General features: G+C 46.0%; 1 long non-coding RNA gene across 4 annotated transcripts; it reads right to left on the reverse strand.

Annotated features, from left to right (window-relative positions):
* Positions 1 to 16,030: 16,030 nt before the first annotated feature.
* Positions 16,031 to 24,666, reverse strand: LOC124230985 (uncharacterized). Of its 4 annotated transcripts, XR_006886336.1 has the most exons (5): positions 23,232 to 24,608; positions 22,605 to 22,724; positions 21,481 to 21,619; positions 17,759 to 17,848; positions 16,031 to 16,599 (listed from the first exon to the last, which is right to left on the reverse strand). It is a non-coding gene; the product is annotated as an uncharacterized LOC124230985 (long non-coding RNA). The 4 variants fall into 4 exon arrangements; XR_006886337.1 differs by lacking the exons at positions 16,031 to 16,599; positions 17,759 to 17,848; positions 21,481 to 21,619 and adding an exon at positions 21,646 to 22,222 and having other exon boundaries at positions 23,232 to 24,346; positions 24,561 to 24,666; XR_006886335.1 differs by lacking the exons at positions 16,031 to 16,599; positions 17,759 to 17,848; positions 21,481 to 21,619 and adding an exon at positions 21,647 to 22,222 and having other exon boundaries at positions 22,611 to 22,724.
* Between the last annotated feature and the right edge of the window lie 1,979 nt (positions 24,667 to 26,645).

Genomic DNA, 26,645 nt, shown 5'->3' on the forward strand with positions numbered 1-26,645 from the left:
TACCTATTCTTTCCTCTAAAGCTGGTGGGTGGGTCACTTCCTTCAGAATAAAGACTTTTTCGAGTATTTAAATCCTTCCATGACCCCACTCCTGTTAACAACCTTGTGTCATCTCATTTTGTCCTTCGTGGAAGCCATTCCTGCACCTTCCTCACTCCTGTCTCTTGACCCTCCCCTGCTACATGCCCGAGGCTCGAAGGCCTCTCCTCCTCCTCCCTTCTTCACTTCACATGTGTGCACCCTTCAGACTCATCTAAAGCCTCACTTCTCTTGGAACCTTCCCTGAGCCCTGACTAGCAACAAGTGTATTAAATGTATCTCCGTTCACTAGTAAGAGATGCATTTAAAATAAGAAGGACATGGTGCCCTTCCCAGTGTTCTTATCCCATTACTGGGCACTTTGCAGCTCAGGCCTCCTCTGCCAGGCTACAAGCTCCTCGAGAACAGCTACTCTTTCTTGTTTTCTTCTGTGTTCTCAGCACCAAGCACCAACTGCTGCTAACCATCAATACCAACACTGCTAACCATCAATAAGTTTAGTTGAATCAGTGAACAAACTCGTTTTTATGCATTTTTCAGGGAACGTCTATGAGAAAAATCTATATAGCTCTGTCATTTTTTTTGTTTTGACAAAGCCTATTATTTATTAATACCTCTCAAACTGATTACACTGAAAATGCAGAAAGCTTTCACTGAATCCGAGTCTCAGCTGTGAAGGATAAGACCGTGAAATGCAAACATACTTCTGGAAATCACACACACCCATTAACTACTATCCCCTCTTAATCTTGGACGGCTTCCTCTCTGATGATTTACAGTCACTGTGGAAGTGTAAAGAGCATTCTAAAGCGTGAATGTTCAGTAGCATCTGTACATCATGTGTAAGTAAGGGAATTACTATCCTGGGAAAGTTAGGAAAGGGAAAGCAAAACCAAAAACAAACGCAAGAAAAGGAAAGAATTAGGGAGAGCTCAAAATGTCTGTTTACCTTAACTTCTGCCGCATTGTGACCCTCATGGGGTAGGAACACGGTCTGGGTCACTCTGCATCCCCAATGCCAAGCACACTGCTTAGCACATAATAAGTGGAGAAGGAAGGAAGGGAAGAAAATAGGAATAAGGGACGATGGAGATTGGCAGACGTGGGGGCAGCAAAGGCTGCATTTTTAAATACGTGTGCCAGTGCTCTTGCACAAGAAATGCAAAGGATTTTCGATCGGTGAGTGTGCCAGATACCGTCTGGCTGCTCAGGTCCATCCTTACCCTTCCTTACCCATCTCTACCTCTGGGGTAGGGAGCCTGTAAACTATGTTTCCCAGACGTTTTTGCCAGCTGCTTATTAGATTCTGCCGATGGGAGGCACTGACGGGAGACTACAAAGTGGGGAGTGGGAGAAGCGATTTTATCTTCCAGCTCTGGGCAGCAGTAGTGGCACTGAAAGCAGCGTCAGTGGCAGCAAGGGCCTCTCCTGGTTCTTGCTCAGCAGCCAGATTGCGACTGTGACAGTGAACATGCGCATTTCTCCTTTCTCCTGTAGGGGCTTTTTACAGTTTCTTATCTCTGAATATTTTGCGTTTTGGACTCGCTAATTTCTCCACCACCTTTGTGGCCAATTACCTGTATTAAATCCCCTCTGAAATATCTGTAATACTTTTTGTTTTCTGGCTAGACACTGGCTGCTGCACAGCCACTGACCATTACACATTGACAAATGAACAAATCAATATACAATCACATCCTTATTTGCTTAAAAGTATATGTACAAAACCTCTTTGAACTATGAATTGCATTTGAAATCAAATAATACAAGAAATAAAGAGAAAAGTGACTAGCAACAGGTATACTGAATGTATCTCCATTCAATAGTAGGAGATACATTTAAAATCAGAAGAATGTAATTGTAAGAAATTCAGTGAGTCATAGGGGAATCAGAAGGCCTCCAAACCAGCGCATCTGCTAGCCAGCTCCCTGCCTTTGGCAACCAACATCAACTCCTCTGCCTCATTTTCACCCTCTGTGAAATGAAAGGGTCAGATTCGGTCAACTCTCAGTGTGTTTCTCAGGCTGGAATTTTAGGGACGTATGCTTTTGAGTAAAATCTTCTTTGGACAGCTGGATGGGAAAATCCTCCATTTGTGTGGGGAGCCTGGGCTTGGCTGGAGTTTCCAATTAGCCTGACCCTGAAATGCACGCCTGTGGGCAGCCCCTGTTAGCACATCCCGGGCCCCGTCCATTGCCAGATGTTTGTCTTTGCTGTGTGCACAGAAACTATTTCAAAAGCTGTGGATGCCAAGCCATTGCCATGGCAGTGACCTCTAATGACCTTCACATTATACTCACAAATGCAGCAGCGCAAGTTCATGCAAGGTGCATATGATGAAATTAATAGCCCTATAATGAATAGGAGGATTGTGCCAGGAATCTGTCACATTATTAAATACAAGAGAACAGTTTTAGGCATTGCAAGTCTGTTTTTCACTGTAAGTTTGCTCTGCTATTTATCTTTGATTTATGTCCCTTAATGTGTTTCCCCATCACCATATATATTTTGTTGATATTAATGTATTCATGCATCTTGAAATTGTCTAATTAATTCTTGCTTTCCCAATGAGTTATGTAAGTTGGTGGATTATTTTGATAAATATTATAAGGAAGAAAACAGAAGAATGGAGCTAAAATACTAACTTAATTTACCATACACATGGCAAAGAAGTTTAGGCTATGATTTCCCCTCTGAAATTAACTAATATTTCTTACTGCTTTTCCTAATTAAAACTTATCCCTTTCCTACATCCTAAGGGTACCATTTTTATTCCTACAAATATTTAGGAGCTACCACGTATCAAGTCACTGTGTTGGATGTTTTGGAGGATATTAAATTAAACATAAACAGACCTCCCTCCCCAAGGTGATTTTTAAACAGGATCTCTCAACCTCATCACTACTGACATTTGGGCCCAGATGATTCTTTGTTGTGGGGGGCTGCTGTATGCCTCGTAGGCTGTTTAGCAGCATCCCTGGCCTCTATACCCTAGGATGTCGATGACACTCCTCTCCCCCAAGTTGTTACAACCAAAAATATCTCTAGACATTGCCAAATATCCCCTGGAAGGAGGCAAAATTTCCCCTCACCCTGTTTTGGTCACTTTGGTGTACTCAGCACCTAGCACCATGCTTGGCACATAGTAGGTCCTAAATAATACTTGTGGAGCGTTGAACTATACTGCCAAATAGACTAAAGAGAGGTACAGATAAAATACTAGAGGAGTCTAGAAGAGGACTTGCGCCTGGAGGGCTGGGGGTCCAGGAAGAAGGATTCCTGGAGGAGATACCATGGGGAAATGGGGTTGTGGAGGACATCTTAAGCAGGAGTGCTCTGAGTGGACAGGCAGCTGGGACACCAGTTGAACTGGACTGCAGGTGGGCAGAGGGGCGGGTTCAGGCCAGGGCAGAAGGGACTTGGATTCAGATCACGGAGGGTCTGGAATGGCAGATTTGAGTTAAAGCGGGTTCACAAAACCATGGGAAATCATAGCAGTAAATGAGTAGGGACCGGCATATGTCCTGCTGATGGTGTGTAGGGTGGAGAGACCGTAGAGATGGAGAAACCAGTTAGGATATTTTTATCAAAGGGCATGAACCAGGCTTGCAGCAGGCCCGAGAGCTTCCAGGGAGGTCGAGCCAAGTAGGGGGACTTGAGGGAGGCCCCTTCCCTTGTGAGTATGACGTCTGCACTCCTTAGCAGGACGTTTGCAGCCCTTCTCTACTCCCCAGCCTCTTCTCTTGCCATATCCTCTGTTAATCAGCCCCTCTCTCCTACTCCCATCCTCTTCTTTTTTTTCCTTTAAGATTTTATTTTTCCTTTTTCTCCCCAAAGCCCCCTGGTACATAGTTGTATATTTTTAGGTGTAGGTCCTTTTAGTTGTGGCATGTGGAATGCCACCTCAGCATGGCTTGATGAGCGGTGCCATGTTCGCGCCCAGGATCCAAACCCGTGAAACCCTGGGCTGCCATGCAGTGGAGTGCACGAACTTAACCACTCAGCCACGGGGCCAGCCCCGCATCCTCTTCTCAGACTCAGCTGACTCTTATTCCCCACAGCGTTAAACCAGAATCTTTCAAACAGCATCTGTCCTTCACACTATTTCTGGAACACTCTCTCTACCTTCATCTCCTTGGAAAATTCTTATTCACCCTTCAAAATGCTGTTCAGGCCCCATCTCCTTCACAAAGCATGCTTGGGTCAGTCAGGGTGGAGTAGACACTCCTCTGAGTCCTGTGCATATACGTTTTTACACAGACCACATTGTATCGTGATTACCTTCTGCATCTTCTACTAAGCTGTTAGCTCCTTGAGTGTAAGAATTGTGTCTTGTTCCCTTTGTATTTTTTTATTTGCTTGGCACAATGACTAGAAAATAACATTTGTAAAATAAGATCCTTTAGGTTTGGTGCTTAGGAAGTCCCTGGTAGCTTTCCAGGAGAGTGTCAGTGGATAGCACAGGTGGGAGTTGGTTAAAGGAGACTGGAGGGTTAAGGAGCAAGTCAGAGGTGAGAAGCAGAGACACTGTGGAGACGGCTCTGTTGAGAAGTGTGGGGCGAAGGGCGAATATAGTGATCAAGCTGTGTTCAAACCCTGGCTCCACCATGTACTTGTTGTGTAAACTTGAGCAAGTCGCTTAACTCCTCCTGGAGTGTTAATTTCCTCGTTTGCAAAAAATGGGCAAGATAACAAAAAATGGGCAAGATAACCCAAATCTTCCTTATAAGGTTGTCAGGGATTAAATTAGTTAATCCACGTAAAGAGCTTAGGATAGTGTTTGACACATAAGGAGTGCTCTTTTAAAAAGCAGACCAGACAAGAATGAGATAACTGCCAGGGATGTGTTGGTTGAGCGCTTGGGTTTCGGCTTGGCAGGCTTGGCATATCTGTGGGCTGAGGGGAAGGAGCGAGTCTGGAGGGATGGAGGCAGCAAGCCAAAGGGGGAGGATACCTGGTGGAAGAAGGCATTGCTGAGGCAGCCAGCCTTCCCTGAGGTTGAAGAGAAGCCGGAGACGCGTGGAGAAGCTGGCCAGAGGACCGAGATGAGGGAGCACACTCGGATGTCATTTCTCTTTTGTGAGATGTGAGAGACGTGCTATGTCTTATTTAGCTTTGCAGGCAGGTTCTGTTCCCCCTTGTAGCACTTCTCTTATGATTTTTTTTTTGTCAAAATCCATTTTCCCTTGCACATATGTGAGATGATGTATGCGTAAGTTATTGCACTCTAGCTTATAATAGCAGAACGTTGGAACCAACCTAAATGACCCCTGTTTTGGGACTGGTTATATACATTATGAAACTCGAGAGAATACTATGCAGCTGTAACAAAGAACTCTATGTACTGATGTGGAATGACCACTGAGAGCTGTAGTTGAGTGAGAAAAGCAAAATGCCCAGCAGTGACATGGCATGCCACCATTTTGCCACCATTTTCAACCATTGTAATAAAAAGAGGAAGGGTGAAATCTAAAGAGATGGATTTGTAGAGGCCTAAAATATTCCTGAAATATATACAAAATATTGATAAAATTTGTTGCCCTCAAGGGGAGGAAACTCAATGGCTGGGGGACCAGGGTGGAAGGGAGACGTCTCACTCTATATGTCTTTTTGAACTCTTTGAAGTTAGAACATGAAAATGCACTTTCTATGCAAAACAACTCAATTAAAAATATTGAAAGTGTCTACAAATGGTTCCAGTTCTGTTCTCAATGTTTGGTGTGGTTTCTTGGGGGTTACAGGTATAACAACAACAAGGAGAACCGCAACAGCAGTGTCAACCACATCTGCTGTTCATAACACCAGCTGTCTTCTAAGGAAAGTCCTTGCTGAGCACTGCAGGTTGCCTTGTTCTACTGGGCACTGCCATCATTTCGTACACGTGAATTTGGGAGTAGGTGCTCTGGAGAAGCAGAATTTCCCTGCATAGGAAAGATGTTCCTAGACAAATCCCAGACAAAATAAGTGAGAAGGAAATTTGGGATGGGAGACAACAGAAGCAAATAAGATGGAGGTGCAGATGGGGTTGCTGCTGGGGATAGAAACATGAGAAACGGAAGGCCAGGGCAGCCCGACTGACTGGCACAATTTTATGTTGTTCTTCTTTTGTGCAGAATGTGACGTCATTTCCCTGTGATCCCCAAATCTTAATTCTGCTACAGACAACAGTTATAGATATTTTTCAAAGGGTTGTTGTGAAAATCAAATGAGCTAATACACATAGGTGCTTTGAATAGTGTTTGATACATAGTGAGCACTCAATAAATCTTAGTTGTTAATAATAAGGCTAATTATTTGAACTCATTTTGAAGGTGGGGACTTTGGAGAGTGAGTACCAAGTTTGGGTCAGTTCTGGAGTGGAGATAAAGGGATGCAGAGTGGACAAAATTTCAGCAGACACAGGGAATTGGGGGTCAAGGACAGTATAAATGTGGAAGCCTGTGGGGAGCTGAGGAGTTTTGGGGAGAGGGCTGTGGGCTTTGGTAAAAGGGTGTAAATCCATCTTATCTAGATTCAAGTGGCTATGAACCCCCAAGTTACAGAGCCCGCTGGTGCCCCAAGTTCATTTGACTCCAGTAATTACAGAGGGACAGCAAAAAGATCCCCATACGCGTGACTGGAACTCAGCACCTGCAGTGTCCCTGGGGGTGGACGTGGAGGAGGCTGCTGGGGAAGAGTCTGTCCTTTTGCTGTTCATTTAACACTTTATAGCTAGTTTTGTAATGTGAGCCTAATGAAAAACCAATAGCAAGTTTATACACTGGAATTATCCAAATTTTTTTTTTTGCACTGAGGAAGGAAGCCCTGAGCTAACATCTGTGCCAATCTTCCTCTGCTTTATATGCAGGTCACTGCGGCTGACAAGTGGTGTAGGTTCACACCTGGGATCCGAACCCATGAACCTGGGCCGCCAAAGCAGAAGGCACTGAACTCAACCCCTGTGTCACTGGGCGGCCCCTGGAATTATCCAAATTTTATAGAAATTGTTGCTATGGTTTGGTAGCTTAAAAATGAATGTAGCTTCAGGAGGAGCCCATTCAAACATATCTAGCACTTCGGGGTGTCTGTTACATGTAGAAAATGGAGGTCTGATTAGCCTCAAGGTCATTGTTGATGGCCAAAGACCCCCAGGATTTGACGCCGTTCCTTAAAGGTCTGTCTTCAGGAGGACGTGCATCTAGGGATGCACATACCACCACCAGCCACTGTTGTGCAGATTTAAACTGAATTTGAGTTATAGGAAAATGGCTTTATGAGTCAAAAAATGTAGTATCACCTCCTATGTCAATTGCCTGAATGTGTCCTCATTGCCCCCAGATTATTTAACTCAATTTTGGTTCTACAGCCGGTTTTCTGTCTTGGAAGGAACTTTTTAGAGAAGGAGTAACTGAGTATCCATATTTATTTCCCTAAGGCTATAATTCAGGTACAAGTGCAACCTGGGATGATGATTGGGGGTCAGACAACCTGTGTTTGAGGGCTGGCTCTGTCACTTAGCTGGCAAATTTGAGCTGTCTCACGGAGTTCCACGTAGAGGCTTTTCCTTTGTAAAGGTTTATATTCTTTTTTTAAATGCTCATACTTCTTGGGAAGTGTCATGCCTTAAACCTCTCTCTCTCTCTTTCTCTCTTTCTTTCTTTCCCCATCCATCCATCCATCCATTTATCTGTCTATGTATCCAATCTATCCCTTACTGCTAATTAAATCTTTTTCTAAAAGCAACTTCTGGGTAAGGAGGGCAAGTAGAAGAAGGGGCTGGTGCTTAACAACACACCTCAGGGTGTCTCTGCCCTTGCCCTGGGCTGGTGCTGACCTCCTGGATTTTATGTGCAGGCCCTGACCCTCCTTTTTAAACTAGGCATATCCTGGCAGCAGCAGGCCATGGTAAGGAGATCTCAGCAGCGCTGGTTGCTTACTCCAGACAAAGACACATCCTTTTTATTCTGGGCAAGCTCCTCCTGGATAGATCCCTGGTCCGTCCTGGAACATGTCCTCCAGGGCAGCCTCATCTCATTCCAGTTCAGATTCCAGGCATTTGTCAGGATGAATTTATATGCCCAAAGGTGGATCGGTGCCTCTGCTAGAGCTATGAAATCTGCCAGTTGGCAGCCTCCTGGCAGAGTGGTCTCAGAAAGTCTGCTTAAGCTGGGTGATTAAGCTCTGGTTGCTCCCAGATTTGAGGTAGGCTTGTATGCAATGGGTGGCCTGCATTTCAGATTCATGCATTTGTACATTCGACGTGTATTAAGCACTCTCCATGAACCAGGCACTCTGAGCCACTGAATATTGGAAAGTGCCCAGGACACCTCCCATCACCTCTGTTCAGTTGCTGGAGCTCTGCACTCACCGGGAGGTGGGCCCAAAAACTCTGCGACCCTTCCAGGGCTAAGTGGGACTTATTCGGTGGGAGCAAGCTGGTGGGGGACCTCAACGGCTGACCTTGAGTTGGCTGACCAAAGGGTTATACTTCCTGCCCACGGCTGGAGCACCAGGGTCTGCAGAGCTGTGTCTGCTTCCTGATGGGAAGGACCATCAGGTAAGGAGTAAGGAGGGGAGGGAGTGAATTTCCATTCTCTCTGTCAGGGTGACAACAGTCTGACCTGAGCCTCTACATGGGCTTTACGGGTCTGGCCTCAGCAGGCCTAAACAGGGGTTCTGATGGGCAGTAGAGGTCAGGACCTGGTAGTTTGTGGAGAGGAGGGACGAATGTGGCCAGAGAGATATATTCAGGACTAGAGAACTGACCATAGCCCAGAACGGAGTAGAGACAAAGTCGTAGGTGGGCTGAGGACCAGTAGCCTGGGCAGACAGCGTGGGTACAGGGCCCAGGCAAGGGGAGGAGGTTTGACCCTCCTGGCAGGAGGAGTTCGATCTTTTTCCTTATATTCCCTGCACCCAGCACAGCACTTAGTACAAATGGTAGTTAGTTTGAATTAAGTTCCATAGACAATTCCTTAAATCCACTGTCTCTCTATCAGGTGCACTAAATTCAGCTGAAGCTCACAGATCACTGTCACCCATGATGCGAAGGATGGGGGAAGAGGCAGTCTTTGGGCACTGCCTTCTGCCAAGCACAGGGCTAAGTAGTTTACGTTATTGATCCATAGGAACCTTTAATGAACCTCACAAAGTAGATAAGATCATCTCCATGTAGATGAGCAAGCTGAGCCTCAGAGAAGTTATTTGCCCAAGTTCACATGGCTATGCTGTGGTGAGGATGGGGCTGTGCCGTATGGGAGTCCAGGATAGGACAATTTCCAAAGCCCAGATCTACGCACACCTCCCCCAAGAGCCCCTTGGGGGCAGAGGTCATGCCTTGGTCATCTTTGTGCTCCTGCCATGGGGCCTGAACATGGAAAACAATCAATATGCTTTTGAAGAATGAATGAATGAGTAAATGACAAGTGAATGATGGATGGAGTTGCATCTTTGTGGACGGATATGTGTTTGATGAGTCCTTGGCCATGAAGTTCACACACATGGGATGGATGGAGACTCAGTTTTCGAAGTCCTATCCATAAAAGGCAGGGACCACCGTTTCGGTTTCTTTGACGTCCTGTGTTCAGTAGGTGCTATGTTAATACCCTATTGATAGTAATGCTCCTGCCACCTGAACTTTATCAGGAACAGCTGAGGTGTCCGAAAGACAGCATCACATATGTTCGAAACCAGTGGAAGTTTTGAGCATTTGTTCAGCTATGGGAGGAACACTTGGAACTTTTTCTTCCTTTATCTGAGCCATTTTTATTGCCTCACGAAACCAAAAGATGACAAGCACATTTCCAACTGTTTCTGGGACTTAACGGCTGCTCCCTTCTTGAAAGCAATTCAAAATCTGTCTATGCAAACACACGTTTTCTACAAACGAAAGTTTATCAGCTACATATAGAAAAATGTCACCAGAGGACTAATTTGGCAGCTTTGTTGATTACCCATTGTAATGAGCCTTATTACATAATTAAAAGAATTTTTTTTCCTAACTGCATTTCACTACTAATTAACATTTTACACATTCTTCAGTGGACACTTTGGGTTGAATCAGAGACATAATTATGTCATTTCTATGCAAAGAGCAGCTTATGAATTATTAATTATTATTAAATCTCTTGATTAAAGACTAATTCATAAGTAAACATATTACAGCTCCCCACATATTGCTCTCTAGAAGCCGTCCTTTGCGATTTCTGAAGTTCCTTGTCTCCTGCTAAATATCAAGGACTGAAGAATGACAGAAGCTGGCCACACAAATTCCAAGGAGCAAAAGTCATCCATTTCAAACTCTACTTAAATGTTTAACTATGATTAAGCTTTTTGTCTTTCAGTTGCTTTTGAAGTTATGAAGCACGTGCAGGGGGCAAGCGGGCTATGGAAAGCAAGACACTCACTCCCTTCGTATATTCTTCAACTCTGCAATGGAGAATTGTCGTCTCAGGTGCACAAGCAGCTCTGCCGCCTGAGGCCACACCACCTGGATGCACTGGGAATGACAGTCTCTGTGGTGCCCGGGGCAGCCCCTCCCAGGGAAATCCCTGGGACCCAGTCAGCCCCCAGTTGGGGAGGAGAAAACTCATGGGTCCTCCTGCAGGAAAGTTTCTTCCCAGCCACCTCGGGGCGTCTCAGCTGTCTCCTCCCTTCAGGTCCATCCTCCAGCCCGGGCCCTGGCTGGCGATGCTCTGACCTGGCACTGGCCACACCCGTGCAGGCTTTGAATGCTGCTCATATCACACCACGGGGGGCACAGCTGTGGCCGTTCTCTCCCCAGTAGACAGCTGGCGAAGCTGACGAGGGACCTCTTCCTGAAGTACACTTTATTTCGGTTCACAGAACTGTTTGCTTCCTATTCCTGGTTTCCATCACACCTCCACCAGGCTGTCTGCTCTGGAATTAGGGCATTGGCTAATATTTGTAGATGATTCCTAATTTCTGCTTTCTCAAGTTTACTGTAAGTAGCAAGCTTTTGTAAGTTATTTCTGTGGGAGGGTATTTTTTAAAAATCACCAACATAAATTCTAGAAATCCCTGACTATTTTACTCATTTACCATGAGTGAACTTTGACCTGCGCCTTGGCTGGCTGTTCTGTGTGTGTTTTGTCTCCTTGGTGGGAAGAGTTACTTTAGGCTGCTTGGAGGGTCCAAGCTGAGAATTATTGGGTGGTATTGTGTTACTTTCCACATTGTTTAACAAACTCATGCACACACATACATGCTCTCACTGCTGGCAACATTAGCACAACAATGTTTCGTATTTATATGTATTTAGTAAAACTGTCCACATCTATCACCTCATTTGATCTTCATAGTTCCCATGTAACAGTAGAAAGCATTGTTACTCTGATTTTATCCAAAAGGAAGTGGTATGTCACAAAAGGCTAAATGGCAGGGCCCTTGTCCTATAGCTACTTCCTCTTGAAGGTAGGAGCAGACCTTTGTCCTTAACGTCAACTTCACTGCTCTTCTCAATACCCAAAATCCCATTAACCCTCTCCGCAGCCCCTCCTTACATATGTCCACCTGGTGAAAGAGGAACCTGGGGGGAAGCCCAGTTAATAGGTTTCTCTTCTCCATATCCCAGTACTTCTCCAACCTGGTTGATCTGTTATTTGGGCTAAAGACTTCTCATGACTGGTTAAAGAATAAACATCCCTAGAATGAACTAATATATCCCTATTATATCATCAAAGTCACTTCCCACTAGCAAGCTAGAGTTTAATGATTCCTTTCCCGAGAGCATGCTTTTCTAGAAGTGAAGAAAGCATCATCGACTTTGATCATGCAAAATTGGAGGTCCAGGATGCACTTCACAGTGGATACAGAGCTTCAGACTTTAGCGTGGGCCATAAAGTCCTAAGCTGACATAGCTGGTTACAGGGCTGAACGACTGGATCTCGCAGGAACATTGCTGGCAAAGAAGGCTTCACTTGAGACCCAGGGACAGAAGGAGAGAGTCAGACACCTCTTTGTGTTGGCTCTGGTCACATGTGATGGCCCCTCTTCATCTCATCCCTTAACTTTCAAACAAAATGTCTCCCTATCTCCTGACTTGGAGGGCCAAGGCCTTGTCATTAAAACTGGAATTCCAGCTTTGCTCTGAGGACACAAGACCTCCTGGCCTTTTGACCAGGAAATGATGCTGTCCCTCAGCCTAGTCTGGATTTCATGTTGCTGATCAAGTTGCTGCAGTAACAAGACGCTTCCGTGAAGAGCAAGACTCAGCTCTCTGACCTGCTGCCCTACCAGCCGCCACGTTAGAAACTCTTATGCTGATAACTACACCTGGACATCTGGTTGAGCGTGTCCTTGCCCATAGATCATGGCTTTTACCTGTACTTCTTCCTTCCCCCACCTCCATGCCCTTCCCAGCCATGGACTGTTCAAGGTGGGGAACTCTAAGTGGCCCAGTCCAAACACTCGTATGAAATTTCAACAATTTCAACAAGAGAAGATCTTGCGGTGGGGAAATATAGCCATATGCCCTGCTCTTGATTTCCATTTGACTTAAAAAAAAAGAGTATACTGCTCTTTAGGCTCTTACGTAGCATCAAAATTCTACACGCATAGTTCCTGGAACTTGATAGGTGTTCTCTAATTATCTAATGAATGAACGAATTTCAGCTCCTGACTGCCCTGAAGACCCATCCTACCTCCAATAGCTTTCTCCCCCGCCTTGGCACACTCAGTGCCAAAATGCTTCTCTGAACCAGCCCCACTCCCTCAGCCTCTGAGATCTTCCTATGCAAACTCAATCTCCTGGAAGGGGGTCTAATCCAGAAGTCCAGGACAGAGTTTCTTCAGCCTTCTGCCACTTAGCCTGGCCTGAGCTGTCCTTGGCAATGGGGATGGAGTTTAGGTCCTGGTCAAAAGCCTGGCTGTCAAGACTCCAGCCCATCCTGGGGCCGAGGGGAGAGAACTGCGGAAGGTTATTGCAAGGACTCAGGAGACTCTACTTCAACCCACCCTTGTGTTGTCCCTGGGAGATGACACGGATAAGGGAGTAACCAGGAAGCTACAGAAATAAGACTCCCAAAGGTTTACCAGGTCAGGTTAGAAAGAAAGCCTCAGCTCTTCTACAACAGAGCCCAGTGTTCCTCCCAGACTTAGCAATAGAACCAAACCCATGAGAGTGATCCCAGTGAGGCTTTAATACAGTTTCCCAGCTTCCACCTCATCAGCCCCCGCAATGACCACACATTAGCTCTCCAAAAATGTCTTCGTCCTGGTCCGTGATTCAACCTGCATCCACATTCATGATGACTCCCAGAGCTCAGCTTAGCCCACCTTCCTTGGCACCTTCTGCTGAATTGCCTAGTCCTGCCTGAGGCATTTCTGCTGCTCTGTTTCATATAGGTGCTGTCCTGACCACTCACACCACTGCTGTTATTCAAGGCACTGGTGATCCAGTTGAGGAGCAAACTATTTAGGGAAAGCTGAGCTGCTGTAACAAGATCCAGCAAAAATTCAGTGGCCCCAGAAATACAGAAGTTTGTTTCTCTTTCATATCCTCATCCAGGGAAACGTTCCAGGTGAGTAGCCGACTCTCCTCATTATTTAGGGTTTCAGGCTGGTGGTGCCTCTTCCATCTTCGACACCTGACTCCCACGGTCACTTGTTCTTTGCCTTTCCCCACCCCAAGGGAAACAGAAAAGAAAGCATGGAAGAGGTACAGCCTGGTCTTAAGCTTCCACATCCTGGAAGTGGCCTGCATCACTTCCATCCACATTCCATTGTCCATTAGTCCCATGGCCAGAGTTAAGTAACAGCAAAGGAGGCTGGGAAACACAGTCCAGTTGCATGCCCAGTTACATACCAGAAGAAGTGGGTTTGGTGGACAGCTAGCAATCTCTGCCACAAGGAAAGAGGACACACACATGTGACACTGTAGGTCACATGTCTGAGACATGAACCCAGGGAAGAATAACACCAATTCTGAGTAGCAGGAAGCTGTGAAGGAGATCAATTTCTGAAGACTTTATGCAGATATTTTGCTTTGATTATGGTGGTAAGGGACAGTGTTAGCAGAGGAGAGTTAAGATGTGGAGATATGCACCTGTTCACTGTATCCATCCACTCATTCATTCAGCTAATCCTTTGGAATGCCAATGATAGGAATAAGAAGGCAACGTCTAGGAGCCAGAACACAAATGAGCTTGAACGGATGACAGGGACTGTGTTGGGGCGTAACATGCAGAAGAAGCTTGTGAGGCTGATGAAGTAGGGAGACCAGATGAAAGGTCAATGTCCCCTAATGGAAATCAGAGCTCACTACCAGACAAGAGAAAAGTTCTGTTTGATTGAGCTAGCAGCTGTATGTGGAATAATAGTAGAGAGAAATCAGATGAATCAGGACAAGATGGAAGGTAATTGTCAAAAAATTAGAGATAAGGCAATGAGTCCTGGATTAAGAGTGCAACTAAAGAAATAAAAAGGAAGATATCAAAAGCAAAGAAAATGAGCAAGACATGGTGACTGATCTGATGTGGGAAGCGAAGAAGAATGAATTTCTGAGCCTGAAGAATGTAGGAACATTGACACAAGGGAAAATTGGGAGAGGAGGGTGATCAAGCAGTGCTTGGCTCGTTAACTTTTTATATCCAAGTAGAGACATCTTATGGATAAGTGGAGATACAAAACTCCGGAGAGAATGAGAAATTAGGGCTAGAAATTGGAGGCTTGGGAGAGATGCATGTGAGCAATGTTGAAATGTTTATATACCTCAGGAATGGGTAAAGAGACAGAGAGAATGTCTCAGGATGGAGCCAAGTGTGAGAGGCACACCAGTGACACTTTGTGTCTGGTGAGATATTACTAAGATGGCTTTGCCTAGGGAATCCTGACCCGGGAAACCAGCCACAAGCACAGGAAGCAGTTACACATTCCATTTTTATCGTCTCTTTCATATGTGGACACAAAATGTTTTCTTAATTGAATGTCCTCATTTTTTCTAAATTCTGCGAGAAAGCTTCCAGGGAGATAAGGCACGAGGAGGTGAAGTCATTGCTTTTAGTCTCGTGAGTTACTGGCTGTAGTAGTAATACAACTCGAGACCATATCCATTAGGACAGTGTTCCCCGAGCCTGAGAATCGATCAGCCATGGTTTCATTAAGTGAAGGCATGATGCTTGAAGACACAGCGGTCACTGTATTTCCTGGCATCACAAAAGTCGCTGCAGTATTGAGATCTTATCCCTATTGTTCAGACAGTCACACTTTCTATGTATTATTGAGTGTTTGAATCCTGAAAGCTAGCCTCAAGGAATCTTCCAGCAGCTGGACTGGGCTATTTGAGTCTCTCATCAGGCTTCCATTCATTTCATCTCTGAAATCTAACCATCTAATCTAATAAAATTATAAAAGATTCTAAACTGCTCAGCAGTTAATCAGCTTAGGCCAAGAGAATTAAATCAAAGCCCTAGGTGTGCACATTTCATCGCTCAGATGAAATCTCACCCTGGGAGACAATCTCATTATTTGGTTACTTATTATTTGGGAGGCTGGAAGGTTGGGAGGGGATTGCATGCGTTTTAAAACACGTGCCAAGAACCCAACAGGATGGAGGCAGCTCTGTGGCTTGACTGGTGAAGGCGGCGTAAAGAGTAGGGGCCTGGGCTATAGACAGATCGGAGATCCGACCCACGTGCCACCACTTGTTCGTTATATGACATTGGGAGTTCCTGAAACTCAGACTCACCGCCAGTTGAATTGAACCGGATAACAGAACTACCATGTTAGAGTTATCGTCAGGATGCATGGAGATTTTATACATATATATAAAAAGCTTTCTTAGCATAGATATGTACATATGCACACATATGCATATACGTAGTCTAGCAGTGTGTGCATGTTATTCCAGCAGTGTCTGTCACAAAAATATAGGTTGTCATTGTGGTTATTATAATTACTAATTATTATATTTAAAAATATTTTTATTATATATTTTTTAAAAATAGCAGTGGGTCCACAGAGTGGGGGAAAGGCTACTGGACACAGTGTGGGGATCCCCGTGTTCTGCCTGCATCGTGACAGACTTCAGGAAGCCAGAACACGATGAACGTTGGGTTCTTACGGTCCCTTCTTAGAAGAGACCCAACTGGGAGAACAGCTCCAGTGATGGTTCTGAAAGGTAAGTGCCGCTGAGTGCAGTCCTCAGAAACTTCTGGGGGCAGTTCACTTGGTGCCCTATTCCAAGTTTGGAACAGAGCCGGCCTCCTTGGCCTGGGCTGGGAGAATCCCGGAGTCTCAGCGGAATCTCCCCCAGGGCCTGGCGGCCTTGTGCAGCCTGTGGTGTGGGGCAAAACGCTGTCAGCATCAGCCCTGGGACAGGCACGTTACTCTGATTCCTTTTCGACAAAAATTCAGTTTCTCAACTTAGCACTCTGCAAAAACGGGATCTGTTAATAACCAGAGAGGCCACCTCAGGAAGTGATAAATTCATCCGCTCCTGGACACGTATGGATGCCGGGCTCCGTGCAGGCCCTGGGTGTGCCGCGGCGGGACACGCCATCCTCCTCTTCTCGGCAGCCTCCCAGCGAGCCGAGGCGCCAGGACACGGCCAGCCGCGCGGCCCTGCAGGAAACACAGTGGTGACGGGGAGCCTTGGCTGACAGCCCCCGGCCTGCAGGCTAGGGAACAGCGATGACTGGCATGTTGTTTCCTGGAGGGAGTCCTTAAATCATCTCACTACTCACAGCATTTCTTTTATGCCTCAGGATCCTATGGCAGGCTTTGGGCCCAGGAGCTATTTTAAACTTTTAATAGTGGATCCCGTCGTGACTAAGGACTGCCAAAGTAACAACTGGTATTGTGGGGCTGTTTATAAAAGTGCTTTGTCTTTTCCAAAGGGAGGAGTGTTTAACACTGCAAAAAGAGGTGGTAATGGTACTGAGTACTGTGCCCTGTGCTTCTGCAGATCCTAGTTTCGGTTCTATCTACATGCATTCCTGATAATACACAGCTTCTGACATTTAGCTCCTCATTCCCGGTGACCTCTCAGTCCCAGTGCATGACGATGGCTCTGCAGCTCAGGAGTCAGGTACCCTTAAAGCTTCTGTCTATGTGAAAGGCACCCTCTAGAGTCACGCAGCGCACAAGTTGCCCGACGGCATCTGACTGTCTTTAATTCAGGCAGTTTCAAATTCCAAAGGAGAAACTTCTCTTGCCTTCCCTACTGTGGGTCAGGATTGATTAGAAATACTGCATAAATGAGAATGCATTTGAGTCTCTTTCCAATAACACGCAACTTCTTACTGTCTCTTCTCTCATTATCTATGAGCCATATATGAGGAGCCAAAGTCACTTGGATTTGCATCCATGTTCTGTCTCTGGGACTTTGGGCAAATTACTTCACCTTTTTGAGCTTCATCTGTAAAATGGGATAATATGGCTAACACTTAACGAGCTTCACTGTATGTCAGACGAGGTTCCATGTGCTTTGTCTGAGTTATCTAATTTAATGCAAAATGCCACAGCAAGGTGGTGTTGTTATCGCTTTTTCTACAGTAGAGGTAAGCAAGGTTTAAATCTTGGGATTGAGGTCTACCCAAGGTCACCCAGCAACTAAGTGCAGGGGTCAGGACTTGAACTCAGCTCTGTCTGGCTCAGGTGCCCCTGCATTTCACATGGATTGATGTATTACAGTCCCCATACAAAATGGATTTCTCACTTAAGTTAGCACATTGTCATTCTGGCTTATCATCGTTTTAAAGCAGACATTGTTGATGCTCACCTTTGCCTTGAGGGGTCTGCTTCTGTGAACACGTAGCAACACTTCCTCCTGGTACTATTTTGACTTCATACACTCTGCAGGATTCAAGAGCTGTAATAAAAATTTTACTTTATTTTTACATTACACTTTGTGTTAATGCTAATACATATTTAGTTCTCCGTCCTTCAAATGAGATTTGATTCTCTACTGCTTGGCATTGTCAACAACAAATTTCATGAACTTAAAATGCTATCCCTCTGTCTGAGTAATTAATATATTCTAGCAACATCAATTACTGAAACTTTTGGCTACACACTTTGATTGTGTTCATCCAGTTGGACAGATCACCAGTTGTAGCAACTTGGGGTTTTCTAAATGAGCCCAGTTGTCTGGGCTGCTTTCCCACGAAGAACAGGTGTTACAAAGTGATGGAGTCCCTGACACTGTCCCTGGAATAAAAGAGAAGACAAGCGAGCCGGGTTCCCACACAGACGCCCACGGAGCCTTGTGCAGGACGCCAATTGCTGAGGGCTCCAAGTTCAAGGCCCTCCCCAGGCCCTGTCCAGCACGCTGTGCTGACTGAATCATGTTAGGGTTTGTTTCTCATCTTCATGTTTTCTTCACTTAATTTTTTGAGTAACTTTTCCTGATTATAAAAGTAGTACATATTTGTTATGCAAACTTTTTAAAAATAACAGCACAAAGAGAAACATAAACATAAAGAGACTCAATGCAGTGTCTAAAGATGACTGCTATTAACATTTCCGTGCATTTTCCAGTTTATATATGTAGTTTTCTAACTGTCATACTTTCCTGTTGCTCCGCAAACTTAGCTCGTTACAACCTCACGGTTATGATCCTGTAGTTCTAGAAGCCAGGCAGTGTGAGTCTCACAGGGCTGAACTCGAGGTGTCGGCAGGGGGTTCATTCTGGAGACTCCAGGGAAGAACCCATTTCCTTGCTCATTCAGGTCATCAGCAGGATTCAGTGCTTTGCGGTCATAGGACTGAGGTTCTCATTTCTCGCTGGCTATACGCCGAGGTTCCATGCCCGGCTCCTCACGTGTCTCAGTGCGTGGCACCCTTCCCCACCTTCAAACTAGCAGCCATCAAGGCCTTCTCACATTGCACCTCTCTGACTGCAGCTGGGAATGTTTCTCCATTTTAAGAACTCCTGTCATTATTTGGGGTACACCCAGTTAATGCAGGCTCTGCACCCCATCTCAAGGTCCACAACCTTAATCATATCTGCAAAGTCCCTTCTGCCATGTAAGGTAATTAGGACACATACATCTTTGGGGGCCACTATTCCAGCTACCAAAATACCTTGGGAACATCTATTTACTGAAGTGGTTCCTGACCTTCAGTGTGCATGAGATTCACCTGCGGAACCAGAGGTCTGCAGTGGGGCTCAGGAATCTTCATTTCGGCACGCTCTTCCTGTGATTCTGGAACGTGTGGGCCGTGAATCCCACTTAACAGAGCTTGGCCATGGCATCAACTATCTGTCTACCATGTATCTTTTAATGAATGTGTGGCATACATGTATCATTTTTTCTTTAATAAGTAAGTCTTTCATCCTCTTGGTTATTATATAGTTGTACCATCCGTGTTATTTCCTTATCACACCTTCCTTTAAATGAAAAAAACTTTTCATATTTATGAACAATTCTGTGCCTGGGTGTGTACTGATTTTGTGGTTGAGGTGTTTGTGTTTGCTCACATACTGGAGTGTTGAGGAGGCCTGGGCCTCTATCCCTCCAAACCTTAAGAAGATGCTGACAGCATCATTGAGCACGTGCCTGTCACGGTGACTGGCCACTTCCTGCTCCTGCAGCATCTGACCACTGCATTTCCATAACCAGAAGCTGCACCGACCCCTGGGGATGGCAGTGGATGCATTTTGCCAACTTCATAACTCACCCAAACCTCCTGGGTTCAGCGTTTCCACCTAGAACTAGAAACTTCAGATGTTCAAGTCAATCTACTCTTAAAATAAAAATGTCATGTTTCTAAGAAAAAGAGCTCAGAAAAGCCCTCTCAAACGGTTTCCAAAGGTATCAAAGGGTTGGTGGCACACAGCATTAATGACTTAAGTAGAAAGGAATAGTGGCACAAACATCTTCCTTAGATTACTTAGGTTTGAAACTGGAAAAGTATTTGGCAAAAAAGGGTTTACATTTTCTTATACTTGGGGCTTGGAAAATAATTGTGAGCTACTCAAGGAATATAATCTGACATTCAAACCCATTCAGAAACCTCAAAGTCTGATAGGCTCCATTGCTCACCTTTCTCCATAAATCATTTACACAGCTTTAAAAAGATCTTGGCATTTCTATCACAAAGATTTATTGTTTGTTTAATTGTTTTTATCCTAGAAAGAGATTGGTTATGTTGAAATTTTGGAAATTTAAAGTACATGAGGTTTTTTTCTTCCTGAGTCAAAATCTTTGTAATGAAATACCTCGTGTGCTTTCTTCATTCTGCTACAGATTGAAATTTTATTTTCTGAGACAGGAATTGATAGCATTAAATGAAACATAGCCCAGACAATTTACATTTTATAAAGCGATGGATCTGTTTACCGGTGCAGTGGCCAGCTGCTGTGAAATTGGTGACTGGCTTACGATGGGAGGCCAAATGGCGCTCGAGAGTGACTGGAAACAAGCCCAGAGGGAAGAACTCCAGAAGACGAGCCAGACAGTTCCACCTTCTGAGCACTTGTTGAAAAGAAAGTCCTGGAAACTAATACTTTAGTGTCTAAAGGAAGCTGCTGTTTTTTTTTTTTTTCTTTCCTTTGTCTGTTGTAAATAAATTATTCCAAAGCCACATTTGTCCAAAGAGAAGGAGATTTTAAGTGTCTATATTTGCATGTGTGGGTTGTGGTGAACTAAACAAGAGGAATCCCGATGTAGAAGAACTTTCTTTGGCAGACAAGCTCCTGACATCTTTTGAGCACTTTTGATTTTATTTTAACTGAGGTATAATTGACATATAACATTGTGTATGTTTAATGTGCGCGACGTGTTGATTTGTTACATTTATATCGTGTTGATTTGTTACATTTATATATTGCAATATGATTATCATCAGAGTGTTAGCTAACACCTCCATCACATAATGATCATTTCTTTTTTGTGGTGAGAACATTTAAAATCTAGTCTCTTAGCAACTTTGAAGTATATAATACGACGTTGTTGACTATAATCACTATGCTGTGCATTAGATCTCCAGAAGTTACTCATCTCCTAGTTGCAAGTTTGTACCCTTTGGCCAACACCTTCCCAATCCCTTCCCCCCCGCCCCCCAACCGCTGGCAACTACCATTCTACTCTCTGTTGCTATGAGTTTGGCTTTTTCAGATTTCACATATAAGTGAGATCATACAGTATTTGTCTTTCTCTGACTTGCCCTCAAGATCCATCCATGTTGTCACAAATGGCAGGATTTCCTCCTTTCTCCTGGCTGAATAACATTCCATTGTATATATGTACCACATCTTTATCCATTCACCCTTTGATGGACACTTACGTTGTTTCTACATGAGCACTTTGAAAATGTATTTAAAACAAGTTCTGGAATTTAATAATAAACACTTTAACCTTACTTCTGCCCTTCAGAGACACTACATGGGAGGGTAGTTCCTAAAACTTGGAGGCAGAGGGTGAGAGAAGAAGAAATTCTAGAAAGGTCCAAGTAAAATAGAAATGACTCATTTAAAATGAAAATGTAAAACATAGTTACATTTAAAACAACTCCAAGTTGTCAGAGAATATATGGAGCCTCAGGAACTCTTACTGCTGGTGGAACAGTTGGTCAGTTTCTTAGAAAGTTGAAAATTCACTTGTCCTATGACCGAGCAATACCATTCCCAGGTATTTACCTAAGAGAAATGACAATGTGTCAATATTCATAGCAACTTTATTCGTAATAGTAAAAAATGGGAAACAACCCAAAATGTTCATCAATAGGTGAATGGGTTTTTAAAAAGGTTTTATATTCCTTCAATGGAATACTGCTGAGCAATAGAAAGGAATGAGTAACTGATACATGCAACAAAATGGATGAATATCAAAAATTTTGTTGATCTAAAGAGGCCAGAACAAAGACCACATGTGGTATGTTTCCATTTAAATAAAACTCCAGAAAAAGCAAATCTAATCCTGAGCAGGTGTGACTATGGTTGTCTGGGGCTGGAGGTGGAGGTACGGTTGACTCCGAAGGGGCACAAAGGAGTCTGGAAAGTTTCTACATCTTGATTCAGGTGGTAGATATACGAGTATAGACAATTATCGAAATTCAGTAGTGCCCGGTCCCGTGGCCGAGTGGTTAAGTTCTTGCGCTCCACTTCGGTGGCCCAGGGTTTCGTCGTTTTGGATCCTGGGAGTGGACATGGCACCTCGCGTCAGGCCTTGCTCAGGCGGCGTCCCACATGCCATAACTAGAGGGACCCACAACTAGAATATGCGACTATGTACTCGGGCGACTTGGACAGAAAAAGCAAAAAAAAAAAAAAGGAGATTAGCAACAGTTGTTAGCTCAGGTGCCAATCTTTAAAAAAAAAAACCTCAGTAAACTGATAAAGTGTGTCTATTTTATTATATGTAAATTGTGCCTCAATAAAATTGATTTTAAACATATAGTTGCGGGAATTAACAAAGTGATGACAGTGTGGTTCAGAACCACTTTACTGTGTTGCAAATAATTATGGCAAGAAGTAAAAACACGTCAGGGTGGTTTTAAGATGTGCTAATACAAGGCTAATTGCTCTGTCATCTGTGAGTGAGCTGTTAGACACTTCAAATCCAGGGAAGGGAACCCCCTCCATGTTTCAGGTGAATCATGCACGTGCGCGCACACACACTCACACTCACTGAGATGGTCAAGGGAGAAGATGAAAGTGAGAAACGCCTTGGCCTCATTTCTATGTTTTATTTCAACAGCCTTGTTGAGCCGACATCTATTGGTTCTGCCAGGTACAGGGTGTTCTAGGAAGAAAACACAGTTCTTGACTGCCAAGGGCAAACAGTCCAGCAAAAGATGCGGGGTTTTAACCAGGACTCAGCACAGTGGGATTAGTTAATAATAATGACAACAATAACAACTGCTGTTTATTGAGTGTGTTCACCCTGTGGCAGGCACTGAGCGCCGTGATCAATGTGTTATCTCATTTAATCTTCACAACGGCTTTACGACATGGCTGCTGTTAGCTCCCTATTTTATAGAAGACACACAGAGGCTCAGAGATGTTAAGTAACCTACCCAAGATTACACAGTTAATGAGTAGTAAATGGCAGAGTTGAAGTCTGCTCATCACCATTACACTGTTGTCCCAGCTGTAGAAAATGTGTAACACTAACGAAGGGAGTTTATTTAACATGAAGTTTCAAAAAGCATTACAGTCTGCCCAACCTGATCAGTTCCCCCCTCAAATTCCAAGCTGGCCAGAGAAGCACAGGTTTCTTCCCAAATAGACACTGAGACACTATTGTTACCTCCGTCCGGGTTCTCTCAGAGATAGTCTTTCTGGACGACAGGCTGGCCTGTCTGTAATTCCTCACGCTGACTTCTTCCACCAGGGCGCCTGCAGAGCTGAGCGATGTTCTTGGGTTTGTCTCTCTCATCTTGTCACTGATTAGCCCTAACTCTTCCTGGCAAGGCTCCTGCCAGGCTATTTCAGGAAACAAAAATTCATTATACACATCCTTATTGATTTTCCCCCTCCTTTGCTTATTGCTGAAATGCTTTTCCCTCTCCTCTTGAAGAAACAGCACTGCAATTACTGGAAGCTCTGTGGTCCCCGGTAGCCTGCCCCCAGGTCCAGAGGGCCCTGCTCTTGCTCCTGAGAGGTGGGGGGAGGGGGTGTCCCTGCTCTGTGACTGTGTGTGTGTGTGGGGGGGCTGCTTGATGGCTTCATTCCAAAGTGGCTCCTTAGATAAACATCAGAATGTTTCCAGGGGTGGCCTGAATTCACTCGTTTCCACAAGTTCCTTCTTCAGTACTTTTGGGTGTAAATGCAGCAATGAATAATATCCCAGGAAAACCACTCAGCTTTGCTTGCTAGCTCAGGAATGCGTGACTTACCATTGGGGTCAGGAAAGAGACTAATTTTTATCACATAAAAATGTTAATTGGAAATACTCTTATTGAGCACCTACTACGTGCTATGTCCTGGGGACATATGTGAGCAAGACACCTATGGTCTGTGCTCTCATGGCTGTTATAGTCTGGTGAGAGACATCAACAACAACAAAAACAATAGTAATAATGAAGTCAAAACACAAAATAATTACAAGTTGCGATAAGTACAGTGTCAGAACGGTAGGTGGCTGAGACAGAAAAAACAGCTAGGTCTTGTTTTAGACTCTGTGTCATGCAATCTACATTCTCCCTGATCTTGGACACACATGAAGTAGGTTGCTCCCGGTGACACAGTGGGAGCTGAGCAAGGCCAGGTCTGTCTGACTCCAAGGCCAGTGCTCTTTCCCCAGGTCTGTGTTCTAAGGCGCAGAGACACCCGCCCCTTCCCGACCCCCCGGCCCTGGGAGAAGGTTGAGTTTCCAGGCGACTGTCAGCTCTTGGTTCCATGTCCCGTCTGCGAGCTCCCTGCCTGCCAGAAGAAAAGAGAAACCCAAGTCCTCCAAACAAATAAATGGTGAACTGGCTATCCTTCGCCCCGGGGAGGCGCAGATGTCAGCGCCCGGCCAGGCTCGGCCGGTGAGATCCACACGGGGCCCGGTGGCTGGAGACAGCGCCCTGCCCGGGGCCGCCCTCCTGGACCCGGAGCGCTGCGCCCTCGGGGCGTCTGCCCCGCCTCTGCTCACCCTACGAGCCCCTCGCGTCTCCTTCCAGCGCTGCCATTTCCGCCCAGGCCCCAGCGTCAGCGCCGCCGGCCTGGAAGAGCTCGGCGAGCGTGCGGGCGCGCGGGGGAGGGCTGCGGGCGGGCCCCTGGGAGAGCCCGGGGTAGGCTGCGGGCGCGCGGGGGAGGGCTGCGGGCGGGCCCCTGGGAGAGCCCGGGGTGGGCTGCGGGCGCGCGGGGGAGGGCTGCGGGCGGGCCCCTGGGAGCGCCGGGGGGGGGCTGCGGGCGCGCGGGGGAGGGCTGCGGGCGGGCCCCTGGGAAAGCTTGGGGAGGGCTGCGGGCGCGCGGGGGAGGGCTGCGGGCGGGCCCCTGGGAAAGCTTGGGGAGGGCTGCGGGCGCGCGGGGGAGGGCTGCGAGCGCGCGGGGGAGGGCTGCGGGCGGGCCCCTGGGAGAGCGGGGGCGGGGGGAAGGCTGAGAACTGGCCCCTGGAAGAGCCGGAGGGCGCGCGGGGGAGGGCGCCAGGCTCGGCGTGTCCGGGAGAGGAGGAGGCCCGGGCAGCGCGCGCTGGGAGGCCAGAACGCCCGGGGCTGGAGGGCGCGTCCCGCTGGCCCCGCCGGCCTCTGGCGCCTCCCGTGTAGACGGCCGCTCACCGCGGGCATTCCGCGGGTTAAGGTTCTGGGCGCAAGGCAGACGCCAGCCCTCGCTCCCCAACGGCCACAACAAGCCCGCTTCAAGCCCAGGGGAAATCTGGACTCCGTTCCAAGCGGGCTTGGTCACCGCAGTGCTTTCAGTACTTTCACGTTCAACCCCAGTGAATCCAGGATAACTACCGCCACCCCTTTCCCCTCAGGGGCCCCAAGAGCCCTGGTCTCACAGGATGGCAGGAGTGGGGGAGAGGTGGAGGGGTGAGGGCGTGCTCTGGCCTTTGGCTGGCATTTACCGGATGTAGATCCTCTTGTCCGGTTTTGTTGACGGGCTTCGGTCCCATAAGTGACTCCTGAGATGCTCACACCTCTCATTTGCTGTTGGCCAAGAGACTCTCACAGGTCCCTTGACTGTTATAGCTGTTATTATATACACATATATTATATACAGATACATGACATACATACAGATCACTTGACTCTTACAATAGTAACTATTAGTATCTAATTTTGGAGTTGTGGAAGAGCAGTGTGGACTTGTAAATCCATTGCTTGTCCAGTCTGTTTTGGGGAGACTCTTCCCCCATCCTTTGCCTGGCTAACTCTTGCCCATTCCTTAGGCTCCGGCTAAAATGTTATATCTCCCTCAATCTGGGTTGGTGGCTGCCTTCTGTGAACTGCGTACTTTCCTTTCATGATGTTTGTCAGAGTCTGTAAACATCTGGCACACATTGTCATTCTCTGTGTAAGGTCGGTCTCTCCTCACACGTCCACCCGCCTCCATCGTAAACCTCATAAAGGCAGGGATTTTTGATCTGTGTTGTTTTTTGCTCCTGAATTCTCAGCACCTTGACAAATGCTTGGTATGTAGAAGGCACACACACACACACACACACACACACACACACACACACGCAAAAGAAAAAAAAAAGGATAAAACTGGCCCAAGATCCTGTGGCTAATTAGTAGAATGGCAGCGCTTTGACCCGAGCCTCTGGTGGCTGCTAACAGGGCTCTTTCCAATACACCATGCCAAGTGGGGTTGCCTTTGACAAGGTGTTAAAAATCTGGCTAATGCCTTTCAGATTCTAAAGCCCTGTTTTTCTTTCTTTCTTTCTTTCTTTCTTTTTTTTTTGAGGAAGATTAGCCCTGAGCTAACTACTACCAGTCCTCCTCTTTTTGCTGAGGAAGCCTGGCCCTGAGCTAACATCCGTGCCCATCTTCCTCTACTTTACATGTGGGATGCCTACCACAGCATGGCCTGCCAAGCGGTGCCATGTCCGCACCCGGGATCTGAACTGGCGAACCCCAGGCCGTTGAGAAGCGGAACGTGTGCACTTAACTGTTGAGCCACCGGGCCAGCCCTAAAGCCCTGTTTTTAATTAAGCAATGACAGAGTGTACAATTGAGGTACGAAAGGGGGTGCCCAGTGAAAAGTGGCTTTACCCTGGACTGCTTGGATTTCA

Source organism: Equus quagga, chromosome 20 (genome assembly GCF_021613505.1).
Source record: "Equus quagga isolate Etosha38 chromosome 20, UCLA_HA_Equagga_1.0, whole genome shotgun sequence".
Lineage (NCBI taxonomy): Eukaryota > Metazoa > Chordata > Mammalia > Perissodactyla > Equidae > Equus > Equus quagga.